Source organism: Arvicanthis niloticus, chromosome 30, assembly GCF_011762505.2.
Source record: "Arvicanthis niloticus isolate mArvNil1 chromosome 30, mArvNil1.pat.X, whole genome shotgun sequence".
NCBI classification, from domain to species: Eukaryota; Metazoa; Chordata; class Mammalia; order Rodentia; family Muridae; genus Arvicanthis; species Arvicanthis niloticus.
In genome coordinates this window covers 11,908,310-11,924,227 of record NC_133438.1, presented here as the reverse complement: position 1 = coordinate 11,924,227, position 15,918 = coordinate 11,908,310, and the positions used below count along the sequence as shown (strand labels likewise).

At 40.1% G+C, this 15,918-nt stretch overlaps 1 protein-coding gene and 1 pseudogene across 3 annotated transcripts in view; both read right to left on the bottom strand.

The window, feature by feature from the left end:
• Nkain2 (sodium/potassium transporting ATPase interacting 2) overlaps positions 1 to 15,918 on the bottom strand; it is a 978,239-nt gene that overhangs the window by 873,737 nt on the left and 88,584 nt on the right. The window lies entirely within an intron of this gene.
• On the bottom strand, positions 2,665 to 9,057 carry LOC143440537 (deoxynucleoside triphosphate triphosphohydrolase SAMHD1 pseudogene; annotated as a pseudogene).

Below are 15,918 nucleotides of genomic sequence, written 5' to 3'. Positions count from 1 at the left end.
CTGGGTGTCTCCCAGAGTTACAGAGGCACCGTGGCTAGTGGGGGACAACAAGCATCTCTTGTGCATTTTGGACCCCATAGGGGCAGACACACCAAGTACTCTTCATCCATGAGTGGACAAGACAGAACGTGGCTGCCCAGTGGAGAGAGGAAGCACAGGACTGCTCCCCCAGGAGAGCATCATCACTAAGATGTTACCTGCAGTTCCTGCCTCTGTCCCCACTGACCACATCCCTAGCATTTCTGGTGACCACCGTTGGCTCCAACTGGACTCATTTCCTGGTAAAGCTGTGCAAAGTGAGTTGAGGGGGGCATCAGGGAAAAGGACTCGGCACTGGTATAAACAACAAGCGAGCTATACAGGGGACCCGAGACTCACTTCGCAGTCACTAAGCTCACAAAGGCAGTCCAGAATGTTCCAAAACCGGTAAATACACTGAAGAAATAGTGGTGCCAGGAGACAGCAGCCAGAGGGTAGAGCCCATGGTCTCTGAGCAGCTGACCAGTTTAGCTTAGAAGAGGTGGATGAAGGCCTGTCCTGAGGCTGGCTGCGGTGAGTCCCTTAGAGCCCGAGTGGTTGCAGATGCAAAAAAGTTGATCTTGTCTGTAGTCACAACAGACTCAGGAACAGCCTGGTGTGAGGTGCCCTCTGAACCTAGCCTATCTAGGGACTAGAGGACAGGGGACAGAGAGTTGTACCAGAAAAACAGAGATGGAGCTGAGATCATCGGTAGAGTACTTTCCCGGCACACCTCAGCTCCTCTGAGGAAAGAGCTGCTCCCGGTGCTTTCCAAGCCTGGCACTTAATAGGGATGGAAGGGATGGGGTGTTGGGGAGGAACAGGGTGATGGGCACCTCTTCAGGGGGCTAGGATTTTGTTTATTTTTTAACCACATGGGGCATCACAATTTCAATTTTGAATTCTAGTTTGTACCCCTGTCTCAATTTCTGAATTAAAAAGAAAAGACAATCATTTGTCTCAGGAGTTCAGAATAGATGGGAGAGTTATCCTGGGAAAATAGGTTGATAAAAGAGAAAGGTTTCAATTAATGCTAAAAAATATACAAACTAATGCTTTTTAAAGCATTTGCTTAGTCACTGCTCTATGGCTGTCAAGAGACACCAAGACCAAGGCAACTCTTATAAAAGTAAGCAGTTAACTGGGGTCGTGCTTACCACTTCAGAGGCTTAGTCCGCCATCATGGTCAGGAGCATGGTGCTGTGCTGTAGCTAAGAGCTACCTCTCTGTGGGGAGCCGACAGAAGGCGGCTATCATCCTTGCAGCCATATTGAGCCATATACCCTGACAAGAGACTTGATTACATCAGCCTACAACAGCTGAGCACACTCTGATAACATCTTGCTTTAGATATTCAGGATATTCCCTTGGGTGTGTGAGACTTAAAGCTGTGATTTAGAGCCTAGAATTAAGGGCATGACTTAGAGATCAGATTTAGAGAGAAGCCCTAAGGGCATGACTTAAAGGTGTGACTTAGAGGCGTGGCTTAGAAGTGGGACATATAAAAGGGGAGGCAGACAGAAGAGTTCAGTACAACTTGGAAGAAGAACTTGGAAGCAGTAGTAGGCAGTTGAGACTTGGAAAGAGTACAACTTGGAACTAGGAATTAGGTTAGAGAATACAACTTAGAGTACCACTTGGAGTAGTTGGTAGACATTAAGCACTCAGAAGAGTACAACTTAGAGAACAACTTGGAACAGAGAATCAGACACTTCAGTGAGCACAATTTGGAGTAGAAATTAGGCATTAACACTACAACTTGGAGTTAGACATTAGGTAGCTGGCACTTGGAGGAAGAACTTGGATTCAGACATTAGGCACTAGAGCTTGAAAAGAAGCTTGGACCTTGGAGGCACTAGGGACTAGGAACTCAAGACTTTGGACTTGGACTAGGAAGAGAGACTGAAGAATAAACGGGATTGAATTATACTCTGTCTAGTCTCCATTCTTCATATCAGTCCTCACTCTCTCTCTTGCTGAACCCCGACCCATGGACTGAAGCAGCTTGGGTCAGTGTGAGCTCTAACAACTTAGCCCCCAAGGCTTTGGCAGTGCGGGTCCAACATTGACAGAACGGTCTGAGACATTTTGGCCCCCAAACGTGGGCTAGAGCAGTTCTCAACATTTCTGGCCCCCCAAGTGTGGGACAGAGTGGTCCTCAACACCTCTCCTAATTCACAGGCAGAGAAAGGGGGAGAGAGGGTAGAGAAGAGGGAGAGAGAGAGAGAGAGAGAGAGAGAGAGAGAGAGAGAGAGAGAGACTGACAGGGAGAGGGAGAGAGAGGCAGGGAGGGAGAAACTGGACCTGGCAAAGGCTTTTGAAACCTCAAAGCACACCTTTGGTGACACACTTCATCCAACAAGGCCACACGTCCTGATCCTTGTAATCCTTTCAAACAGTTCCACTCCCTGGTGACTAAGCATTGAATTATATGAGCTTATAGGGGCCATTTTAATTCAACTCACCAAAGGACAAATAAAAAAATTACCCTTTTTCATTTTGAATAAAAAAAGACATCCCTTCCCCCAGCATGAGCATATATTCAAGATACTAAATAAAAATCACTAGTGGGCTCTGATTCTATTTCCTAACTTAGTTGTGAAGATGGAAAGAAGTCTTTGCAAAGAACTAACTGTAGACATTCACTTAAAATTTTAGACACTTGTTTACTCTGGATATTTCTTGGATGGAAGATGACACCTTTTTATCCCATTTCAGAGGCGTTATGAGTGGGGTTTTGTGAAGTCCCCGAGCACACATCACTGGATGAAGTGCTTGCCGGTGGTGTCCAGACTCTTCTTGTCTTTCTTCTTACAGGACATTCAGATGAGCTGCTCTGCAAACTTCTCTGGCAGGAGTTGTGACACCTAATCTTTGGTGATCGTGACCGCTTGCCTGCTGTTGCTGTTACAATAGAAGTGAACCTTATCGATTGGATTCTTGTCTTCCATCCCATAATATATATTCATAACATCAACTCTGAAGTCTTCTGCCTTCAGTTCAGCATCCAGGGCCATTTCAGGTTTGGCATTGGCAACTTCTTGGGGAAGCTGTTCACACTCTTCCTTCATAATCTCACCCTTCGGCTGGGTCTCACCCAAATACTTGTATATACTGCAGCATTCAATGTTCCTTAAAATGCTTTGGGCCTCAGACAACTGTGGATCCAAAGAGTATAAAATCTACAGAAAAAAAAAATGTTATCCGCCAGCTTAGTGAAGGCTTTCCATGTCATCGATGGCTGTGGAAATGCAAAACTTCTTTTTCCCAGTCCCTAAAATCTCCATGTAGGGGTCTGCTTTGAGGGAAGCTTCTGTAATCATTTTATCAATGAGGTTGCCTATTTTGTGTTGATAAGCCCTGCGGTGTAAGCAGTTGCATGCATGGAACATAACATACAGATTTCCAACCTTATTTCCTCATGTACAAATGTGCTTCACCTTATGAGGACAGTTCTCATCACTGTCATCCACTTTACAGATACAGTCAAACTTAACAAAGCACTGTTGATCAAAATTATTTTGGATTCCAAGATGGTGACAGTCTCTGGCAAAATAATCCCATTTGTCCACATCGATGCCATTTGTTTTGTTAGCCACTATCAAAAAAAAAAAAAAAAAAAAAAAAAAAAAAAAAAAAAAAAAAAAAAAAAAAAAGCTCTTCTTGGCAGAGAACACAAATGGCCACAAACAATCTTTGACAGGTGTTATATATAGGTGGTCCCATAATTTGTTCCTTGGTAAAGGTAATATCTTCTTCAGGGACAAGACTATAGTTTTTCATGACAAGTTTGAGTTTATTAGAATTAACCAGATGTTCAAACATCTCAATAGAGCCCTGTTCATGCCTCCACATTTTGTCTGGGCAAGCAAGTGGGATAAATCTTCCATCAAACATATGAGAAAATGGCCCATGACCTAGGTCATGGCAGAGCCCCGAAATCTGAACACAAAGCACATCTCTCTCACTGATCTGAGGCTTTGGTTGTTTTTCCAGCAAGTGCTCACAGCCTGCTAGGTAAAGGTAATATCTTCCCTACTCTGAGAATGTGTTCAAACCTATTATGTGACACTCCAGGGAAAACATAGTAGCCACCTCTCAACTGCTTGATGTAGTGAAGCCACTGGAGCTGAAGTGTGTCAATGATTCAGATAAGGAGAGGGTGGAACTCAATATGGCCAGCAATAGGATCATTAAATACCTTCATTAGATCAATCCGAGACTGACTCAGTTTTTGGATACATTCTATCATCTTCTTCCTCTCCTAAAAAGAACTTATTCCCAGATTTTCGAGATGACTCTCATCCAAAAAAGGCAGAAATGAACCAGTGATTTTATTCTCTCTGAAGATGTCCAACACTTTCTTCTCTCGGAAACCATGTTTCCCTAAGAAGGAGCACACGTCCTCTGGATCCCAGGTTCAGAGGTCCTTGCTTTGTGAATCAGGGTCTGCTGACTGGTTAGCTCCTGCAGCAGGAGTGATCTGTGGTGTCCTTGGGCTGCCATCACGGTGGGGCCACTTAGCCAGCTGCTCCAAGCCTACTATCTCTATGCATGGCTACCCAATTTGCCACTTTGGACATTTAAATTGTATTAGTCTTCATGGGAGCAGACTAGCTTGGAGTCTGCCCCAGAGAAAAGCATGTTCATTGTATTTTAACACAAAATCTCTTACAACTAAACTGAGGAAGACAGTTCAGTGATTCACATTCTTTTGATTTTCAATGACAAGAGTTTTTATGAATATTTTTGCATTTAGTGTTACCAGATAAGTATGGCTTTCCTCTGCTGTTTTGATGCTAAAACATTACTTCCAGCCATGTGTTTTATCCTACTTAAACCTAAGCACAATTCTGGAAGTTTAGAAAGTTCTTAGGACCATCTTGGGGCTTATGATTGCAGAATTAATTTAACAAGCCTGTTTGTAGATAATGCATTCCAAAAAGAGATTTGAGATGCATCAAGTTTTTCAATGGACTTATATCTGCTTCATATGCATTCCTCATATGAAGTACTTGAGAAACAGCTGTAAGATAAATTATAAAAGTACATGATAAACAAAACCAAGTCATCTTTTTAATTGATTTTAATCTAGAATCATTTAGGCAACACAATGCTCTTGACTGAGAGCAGGGTGAATTATGTGAGTGCAATTACTTGCCAATTCAGCATGACTTCAAAATATCTAGAGCCTCCATTTATTACTAATACAATTTAAATGTCCAAAGTGCCTGTCCTAGAGGAACCACTGCACCCAGAGCAACCTATAAGAAGCCTCTCCCACAACCCTATGCCCCAGAGCTCCAGCTGGGACCCTGAGGCACTCAGGACTCATCACCCACCCAAACACCTCCCTACAGAATACCACTTCCCTTCTGCCCCTCTCTTGGTCCTTTTGGCTGGGGCAGACTCCTAGGTACTCTGCTCCCATGAAGACTCCACATCCTGACACTTCCTAGAGGAACCACTGCACTCAGAGCAGCAGGATTTCAGAATCCCAGAGGCAGCCTGAGTCCCAGGAACTCTTCTACTCAGAAACTCAGGATCACAGAAACAGCTGGACTCTGCGGAGTTCTGAAACAAGCAAGATAACTGAAAATACAGGCTCCAGTTAGAGACAGTGAGGGCGGGTAGCACTAGAGATAACCATATGGCAAAAGGCAAGCACAAGTACATAAGCAACAGAAACCGAGGTTACTTGGCATCATCAGAGCCCAGTTCTCCCACTATAGCAAGTCCTGGACACCCCATCACACTAGAAAAGCAAGATTCAGATTTAAAATCACTTCTCATGATGATGATAGAAGACTTTAAGAAGGACATAAATAAGTCCTTTAAAGAAATACAGAAGAACACGGGTAAATAGGTAGAATCCCTTAAAGAGAAAACATAAAAATCCCTTAAAGAATTGCATGAAAACACAACCAAACAAGTGAAGGAATTAAGCAAACCCATCCAAGATCTAAAAATGGAAGTAGAAACACTGAAGAAATCTCAAAGGGAGACTACCCTGGTGACAGAAAACCTAGGAAAGAAATCAGGAGTCATGGATCACTAACATAATACGAGAGATAGAAGAGAGAATCTCATGTGCAGAAGACACCATGGAAAACATAGACAAGTATCAAAGAAAATGCAAAATGCAAAAAGTTCCTAACACAAAACATCCAGGAAATCCAGGACACAATGAGAAGACCAAACCTAAGGATAATAGGTATAGATCAAAGTGAAGATTCCCAAATTGAAGGGCAAGTAAATATCTTCAACAAAATAATAGAAGAAAACTTTCCTAAACTAAAGAAAGAGATGCCCATGAACATACAAGAAGCCTACAGAACTCCAAATAGACTAGACCAGAAAAGAAATTTCTCCTATCACATAATAATCAAAACATCAAATGCACAAAACAAAGAAAAAATATTAAGAGCCATAAGGGAGAAAGCTCAAGTAACATATAAAGGCAGACCTATCAGAATTATACCAGACTTCTCACCAGAGACTATAAATGCCAGAAGATCCTGGAGTGATATCATACAGACACTAAAAGAACACAAATGCCAGCCTAGACTACTATACTCAGCAAAACTCTCAATCACTATAGATGGAGAAACCAAGATATTCCATGACAAAAACAAATGTACACAATATCTTTCCACAAATCCAACCCTACAAAGGATAACAGATAAAAAAACTCCAACACAAGGAGGGAAACTACAACATAGAAAAAGCAAGAAAGTAATCTTCCAACAACTGCAAAAGAAGATAGCTACACAAACATAATTACACCTCTAATAACTAAAATAATAGGGAAAAAACAATCACTTTTCCTTAATATCTCTTAATATCAGTTGACTCAATTCCCCAATAAAAAGATGTAGACTATCAGACTTGATACATAAACAAGACCCAGAATTTTGCTTCATACAGGAAACACACCTCAGTGGCAAAGACAGACAATACCTCAGAGTAAAGGGCTGGAAAACAATTTTCTAAGCAAATGGTCCCAAGATACAATCTGGAGTAGCCATTCTAATTTCAAATAAAATTGATTTTCAACCAAAAAAAAATATAAGGAATATATAAATATAAATATAAATAATAAATATAAATATAAAAAGATAAGGAAGCACACTTTATACTCGTCAAAGGAAAAATCTACCAAGATGAACTCTTAATTCTGAACATCTATGCCCCACGTGCAAGGGTACCCACATACATAAAAGAAACTTTACTAAAGCTCAAAGCACACATTGCATCTCACACAATAATAGTGGGAAATTTCAACACTCCACTCTCAGCAATGGAAACAGAAACTGTTTAGTTATTAGAGAAACAGTGAAACTATCAGAAGTTATAAACCAAATGGATTTAACAGGTATCTCTAGAACATTTCATCCTAAAACAAAAGAATATACCTTTTTCTCAGAACCCCATGATACCTTCTCCAAAAGAGACCACATAATTGGTCACAAAACAGGCCTCAACAGATTAAAAAAAAGATTGAAATAATCCCTTGAATCCTATCAAATCACCAGAGACTAGCTGGTCTTTAATAATAATAATAATAATAATAATAATAATAATAATAATAACAACAACAACAACAACCAATGAAAAGCCCACATGTACTTGGAAACTGAACAACGTTCTACTCAATGACAACTTGATCAAGGAAGAAATAAAGAAAAAATAAAGACTCTTTAGAATATAATGAAAATGAAGGCTCATCATACCAAAACTTATAGACACAATGAAAGCTGGTACAACCAGTCTGGAAATCAGTCTGGCAGTTCCTCAGAAAATTGGACACAGCATTACGTGAGGACCCAGCGGTACCACTCCTGGGCATATACCCAGAAGATGCTCTAACATATAATAAGGACAGATGTTCCACTATTTCCACAGCAGCCTTATTTATAATAGCCAGAAGCTGGAAAGAACCCAGATGTTCTTCAACAGAGGAATGGATACAGAAAATGTGGTACATTTACACAGTGGAGTATTACTCAGCTATTAAAAACAATGAATTCATAAAATTCATAAGCAAATGGATGGAACTAGAAAATATCATCCTGAGTGAGATGACCCAATCAGAAAAGAACATACATGGTATGAACTCACTGATAAGTGGATATTAGCCCAAAAGCTCACAATACCCAAGATACAACTCACAGATCACATGAAGCTCATGAAGAAGAAATACCAAAGTGTGAGTGCTTCAGTCCTTCTCAGAAGGAGTAACAAAATACTCATGAGGACAAATATGGAGACAAAGTATGGGATAGAAACTGAAGGAGGGGCTGTCCGGAGACTGCTCCACATGGGTATCTTCCCATGTGCAGTCACCAAAGGCAGACACTGATGTGAATGCCAGGAAATGCATGCTGATAGAAGCCTGATATAGCTGTCTCCTTAGAGGTCTGCCAGAGCCTTACATATAAAGAGGCAGGTGCTCACAGCTAACCACTGAATTGATCATGGGGTTCCCAATGGAGGAGTTAGAGAGAAGACTGAAGGTGCTCAAAGGGTTTGTGAGCCCATGGGGAGATCAATAGTACCAACCAACCAGACTTCCCAGGGTCTACACCACCAGCCTATGAGCATACAGGGAGGGACCCATGGCTCTAGCTGTGTATTGGGGGAGGGATGGCCTTGTTGGGCATAGGTGGGAGAGGAGGTCCTTGGTCCTGTGAAGGCTGGATGCCCCAGTGTAGGGGAATCCTTGGTGGGTGGGGGCACTTCCTCATAAAAGCAGTAGGATGGGGGAATGGGATAGAGAGTTTCTGGATGGGGAGAATGGGGAAAGGGGATAACATCTGAAATGTAAATAAAATATCAAATAAAAATAATAAATAAATAAATAAACTGACAACCATTAAAAAATACAATGAATATTTACAGTACTGCTGTTGTTGTTGCTGCTGCTGCTACTTTGGCTGTCCTTTGTTTTTGGGTGGTATACAATTCTGATGTACAGAGTCCTTAAAAACACAAAATCTTGCATTGCTTCAGGTCACTTACTTCCACCATGATAACCATCTAGTCTCACGCAACATTGTTGAATCTACTGCAAGATGTGTGTTAGCTTCATGAGTTAAGTGAACTTCTTCCTTTCCTTATATATAGCCTTCTGTAAAGCCTTTTCCATTCCTAGTTTTACCAATAATTGTGTCTTTCAATTTATAAAATGTTTCTATTTCACAACATAAAAGGGAGGCCACCCAACAATAGCCACACAGATTATTCATCTCTTACTTTTACAAACCTATCTGCCATATCTGATATCATAACAAAAAAAAGAACCTCTCCTAACTTAGTCTTTACATGTATTTTTAAAGAATGCACTTAAAAACATAAACTTATTATTTTTATCTTAATAGTGCTTTGTAAAAATCTTTTAGATTTTATTGCAATACAAAATAAGACAGCATTTTTCCTGATTTGGAAATGAACAAAATCTACAGTCAAAGCCTTGAAACATGCCTACAACATACAGAGAGAATTTTGTGATGGTTCAGATTTGCCCATCAAATACATTTTTGCAGAAATGTGAAACAAAAACAGATTCAGTAAGAAGATAAACATCTATTTTAAACGTTATTTTGTGCCATAAGAAAAACGCATCTCATCTCATGGCACTAAAAGAAAACTTATATTGCCTATTAAAATTAGAAATCTAGAAGAAATGGTATTTTTCCTTCTGAAAGTGAAAGGTTGGGGGAGAAAATGAGCGAAATGTTTAGGATACAGAGTCAGCAAATTCAGAATTCATGAAACTTTCCCAAAATCACTAATCAAGCCTCTTGGGAGAAGTCAACTCTTTTACCTAGACTTTGTCCCATTATTAAGCAAAAACGAGGCCACTATCTATCTTATCATTGTATTGCAAAACTTATTAGTTTATATATACAACAGAAGGATGATGGATTTGCTTTGGTTCGTTAGTGTTTTGTTTGAGGTGGATCCTTTTAATGTTGTCCTTACATTTTCATATCAAGTTGTAGGAAGACTAGGTGCATCATCTACTGAAGTTAGGAGAAGTGACTCAAAGGCAGGCAACAGTCAGAGGCAACACCTGCTCCTGTTGTTAGAGGTCCTACACCAAATGGCAGCAATGAGGGTGACCTTAGCTAAGACTCCTAGCAACAGAAAATATGGAACCTGAAATGACCATCTCCTGTAACCAAGCAAGACTTCCAATGAAGGCATGGGAAACTCACACAGTTCACTTGCTGCTGTGTGCTGATCTGGATGTAGAACTGTCAGCTCCTTTTACAGCACTCTGTTTGCCTGGATGCTGCCATGTTTCCCGCCAGGACAATAATATACTCTGAAACTGTCAACCAGCCCCAGGTAAATGTTTTCCTTTATAAGAGTTATTGTGGACATGGTGTCTCTTCAAAGCAATAAAACCCTAAGACACAACATAACATGGTCATCAATAAAGCAAGTATTTTCCTACTCAGATATATCTTGTAAAGGGTTCTAAACAAGGCAGCTACATTCTCAAAGTATACCACAGAAAGTATCACTCCAACAATACAGGAAATGATTCAAAAGAATTCCAGTTGCAAGCCAGGCATAGAGGCACACTACTTTAATCTCAGCAGAGGAAGGCAGATCTCTGTGAGTTTGAGGCCAGTCTGGTCTACAGAGTAAGTTTAGGGACAGCCTACACAAAGAAAACCTGTTTTGAGAAACAATGCAAACAAAGAAACGAACAAACAAAAATCCCAGTTGCTAAGGACTGGCCTAAATTAGATGACAGGACCTTCAACAGGAAGAAAAAGTCTAAGACAAAAAGATAGTACAAAGTGCTCTGGCCATAGTTATGGAGTAAGGTAGATTGCTCACAGATTGCTGGTAAACCACAGTCATGCACTGAACCAAGAGGTGAAAAAGAGAACTGAAAACACTGAACTGAAAAAGAGGTGGGAAGCAAACTTGGAGACTCAAAAACATAGCAAATGGTATATTTTATCTTTGAATAGCCTGTGAGGTATGAAGGAGAGACAGAGATTATAATAGCATATTTATTACATCTGAAAATATCCTTTAAAAAGCACACTGCAAAGAAAGAAACAGGGCTGAGATCAAAATTAAATGAAGAAGCTAAACTTTTAAGTAATGATTAAGAAAGACATGTCAGTCACTTCATGGCCTTGTGGCTAAGATCAAGTGAGAAAGAAATGACTGGAAAAGGAACTAAGGCCAAGGGTTTCTAAGTATGTTGCCTTGGGCAAGTTACGTTGGCTCCGTGTGAATTCCAATTTTCTCAAAGAATAACTTGAGGGTAATCATGTATAATTGACAGGAGAGTCAATCAAATTATCCACAGTCACGTGATGATTTCAGGTCTCAGTCACTGAATGTGAGTGTTAAAATTCTTTAATCTAGACATAAAATGTTTTTATTAAAGAAGCAAGCAAGGCACAGGAGGAGAAAATATACATTTTAAATGTAGAAATTGAAGCAATGTGTGATGCAAGGAACAAAATTCTGTAGGAAAACGGATTTGGATTTCTTGCTTAATTGAGGGCAATTTACTTAACCTATCAAATCCACTAGGTTTAAGCATAGCTACCATTCAGTTTTCTGCTCCTATGAGAAACTGCATAATAGCTCATCTCAATATGCCAAAACAGGGAGACTTAGCTTTCTCCACCGTATATCTTCACTTTTCCAGTGTACTGTACCAGACATAACTGTCTGGTACAAGACTTCCTGAATGACTTGGGGTATCGTAATAAGCATCAGTTAATGTTACATTTCTGAAATGCAATGTTCCTACAAATGTAATAGAAAATCAGGAAAATGAACCACTGATATAACACACAGCTGACCTAATTTTGTCACATGCATGATACTGAATTTGCAGAACCTTGAGATGATTTACCAGGTGTGGGGGGGGTGGGGTGGGGTGGGGGAAGAGGACAGAAGTCTTTCTAATACATGATATCATACTCGCAAGATAAACAAATGTTACAGCGATCCATCTACCGCTCAAGCCTCATGTATGTGTGTTATTCTGTGGCAAAAATAACTTCTTTATGTATCTGATCCTGTCTCTTGTAAGTGAAGCCTAGAATCTGTACACTGCACTCTACAGCACAGCACTTTTCTGCATTTTCTTCCACAATCTTGTAATAACCCAAAGATTCTGGCTCATTGGAATTTTCAGTTTCTCTTCTGATTAAGACTTTATCCCAACATGTTTCTTTTGCCTTAAAATTTTGTATTTGATGATACTAGGATCCACCATGTCTTGCTGCTAGGTAGGGAGTCCAAGAGTCAGCAACTGGTGGAAAGACAGTGGACGAATAGCCTATGACTCCATCTGTGGACAGATCTGAAGGGAGCTCTGGGGCCAACTAAGCTGGATTCTGCTTACAGGATGTATGAAGAGACAGAGTGACAAACTGTGACAATCAATATTAGAGTGATGATAAAATATAACACTATAGGAAATATGGAGTTTGGGAGAGACTAGAAATGGCCGACGAGAACTGTGCTGTATAGACTTGACTCTGGTGTGTGGAACAGAGCAGAAGCAGAGTTGCTGAGGGTTGTCGAGTGTGTATGTGTGTGTGTGTGATTATGTGGGTGTGTATCTATATGTAAATGTGTGTTTACCTGTTTGTGTATGTGTGGTCTGTGTGTGTGTCTCTTTGTGTGTCTGTGTGGGAAATGGTGTCTGTGTTTGTGGGTGCTTATGTGGGTGTTTGTGTTTGTGAAACAGAGCCAGAGAGAGAGAGAGAGAGAGAGAGAGAGAGAGAGAGAAGAAGAAGAAGAAGAGGAGGAGGAGGAGGAGGAGGAGGAGGAGGAGGAGGAGGAGGAGGAGGAGGAGAAGAAGAAGAAGAAGAAGAAGAAGAAGAAGAAGAAGAAGAAGAAGAAGAAGAAGAAGAAGAAGAAGAAGAAGAAGAAGAAGAAGAAGAAGAAGAAGAAGCAACAGCTAGTAAAGAAAAAGAAAGACAAGGGCAAAAGTTAGAAGCATCAATTGAAAGGAGCACATGCAGTTCCCCACTGGCAAACATTAGGCTGAGCTCAGAGAATCCTGCAGAAGAAGGGTGGTAATGATTACAGGATTCAAGGACACCACAAAAAAGCCCACAGATTCAATTAACCTAGACTCTCAAATGATCACAGAGATTCAACTGACAATCAAGGAGCCTCCATGGGTCTGACCTAGGTCCTCTGCATGTAAGTAATGGTTGTGTAGCTTGATGTTCTTGTAGATCTCCTAACAGTGGAAGTGGGGACTGTCTGTGATATTTTGCGTGCTTTTGAGAGTCTTTTCCTCATACTGGGTCACATCATTCAGCCTGAATATGAGGGGATGTGCCTGGTCTTTTTGTCACTTGTTATGCAATGTTTGGTTGACATCCCTGGAAGACTTGCTCTTTTCTTCAGAGTAACTGGGGAGGAGTGGATCTAGGAGATAGGGGAAGTGAAGGAGAAGGGACTGGGAAGAGAGAACAAGGGGAAACTGTGGTGGGGGGGATGCAATATATGAGAGAAGAATTCAAAAACAAGCAGAACAGACAGGAGGATAAGGAGAGACAGAAGAGAAAAATGATAGTACATAAATAATTCCAAAAGATGCTGATGCCTGTGTTTTCATAGATGTCATATATATGTATGTGTATATATATATATATTAGACACACTTTAAAATTTACTTTCTTCCTTTGCCTTGGATTACCTAAGAGCGTCTTTCCTCTTAATCTCCTCTTTAGTCTGTTGGATACATTATAATAGTATCAAACTCCATCTATACACACTGCCTCATTACAGTTATGTGTCACACATTCATTATATGAGCTGGTTGAATTGCCTGGTCCTAAAGACCACAGATGAAGCTCTCTGTGTTCCATCTCTTCCTTCTATCCACAGGCATACTTGTAAAGACATTTTCCACGTAAGGCCGTAGTTCTCAACTTTCATAACACTTTAATATTTTGATATAGTTCCTCATGTTGTGGTGATCACCAACCACAAAAGTAATTTGTTGCCATTTCATAAATACATTTTGCAACTATTATGAATGATAATGTGGTTTCTGTGATTTTGGATGGTCTTAAGTGAACCCCTGTGAAAGGTTCATAATACCTTGCAAGGGGGTCATGGCCCTCGGGTTCAGAAGCATCACTTTAAGGAATTACAAGATTTATTTCTCAGTCCTTCTCTGGCATTTTCCTATACAGCAAAACTTCTTTATTCTCACTAATCTTCTTTCTCCAGGCCTGCTTGCTTTTCTTGCCCACATCTCTTTGTTCTCTGTGCCCCTTTACTCTTGGTCTCTACTCTTGGTCCCTTCTTTGAGAGCTTTCAGAATTCCCTTATCATTTGAAAGCAGATATAGCTCATATATCTGTTGTCCAGGGAAGTTTCTCAAATCTACGCAGCCCATGCTGCCTTGTTTGTTCTGTTTCTTCTCTTTCTCTGGAAAGTAATGTGATCTAGAACTTGTGCATGTATTACTGCAACTTATGTGATTCTGAGAGCCTGTAACAAATTTCAAGGCCAGGATCCAGGATATGGGAAGCTGGAAGTTCATTCAGGAAGAATCTAGCATCCTCCTAAATGGTCAACAGTCTGTGTCTAGCCTTAGGGACCATAGGAACATCCGGGGTCAGCAGAGATTTCTCACAGCTCCAAAGAAAACTAAGAACTAACCATTCTGAAATAGGTACAACATAAATATTCAAAATAGATAGATGATAGATAGATAGATGATAAATACATAGATAGATAGACAAATAAAAATTAAATTAATACAATTTTATGTTTATTGTGTTCATATATGAATCACTATGCTAAAGACAACAGGCAACTATGCTACCAAAAAAATGTGAAATCTGCAAGAAACATAGCCCCTAATTTTCAAATTTTCTGACACTATTCTTCTCTCAGTTCTATCAGTTGGTATCTGGAGCTAATGGGCGTCACAAAGAGGAAAGATCAAATGTCTAAGTGTAAGCTTCAAGCTCTTTCATAAATTTAGATGATGACCAAATGGGACCCCTTCCTGTGATAATGTCTATAGGACATTTGAAAAAGCTACGAGTTGGAAATGATCTAATCACACCAGGGATCTGAATTTGTCAGGTCTCAGTACAGCCATTCATTTCACTATATGAATACATTATAACTAAGTGGGCAAAGGACTACAAAAGAATTATTTGCCCAACCTCTAAGTAAATAAACAGAACTGAGGGGTTCACCAGTGTTTGTCATTGTAACACTGTACCAAGGCAGAACAATCTAGGGAAGGTAAGAGTCCTGTCCTTTTCACTCCAAGTTTCAGACACTTCCATTGATGGTCTATGTAACTCCTCCTAATCCAAATTATAGGTTCAAATACTTCATGAAAGCCTAGAAATTTTTGCTTACAATTCCATGAGTGTGTAAAAGGATCATAAACTAGCATCCAGGCTGGATTGAGGAAACATTATTTCACACACTGATAGTGTTAAAGGTCATTCTCCTTTATTGCTAGGGCCAGGCCAACAATTTAGTGTTTACAATGTACAATTAGATGTACTTAGCTTCTCATTATTTTTTTTTCATGTTTTAGGAATACATAAAGAAGAGCATGTATGTTTGTATACACATATGTATGGATGAATTAGTGGATAGATAGATTGATAAGTTACTGTGTTAGGGTTTTACTGCTGTGAACAGACACCATGACCAATTCAAGTCTTATAAAGGACAACATTTAATTGGGGCTGGCTTACAGGTTCAGAGGTTCAGTCCATAATTATCAAGGCAAAAACATGGCAGCATTCCTGCAGGCATGGTACAGGAGGAGGTGAGAAGTTCTACATTGTCATCTGAAGGCTGCTAGTGCCCTCAATTCCAGGCACTAGAATGAGGGACTTAAGCCCATACCTACAG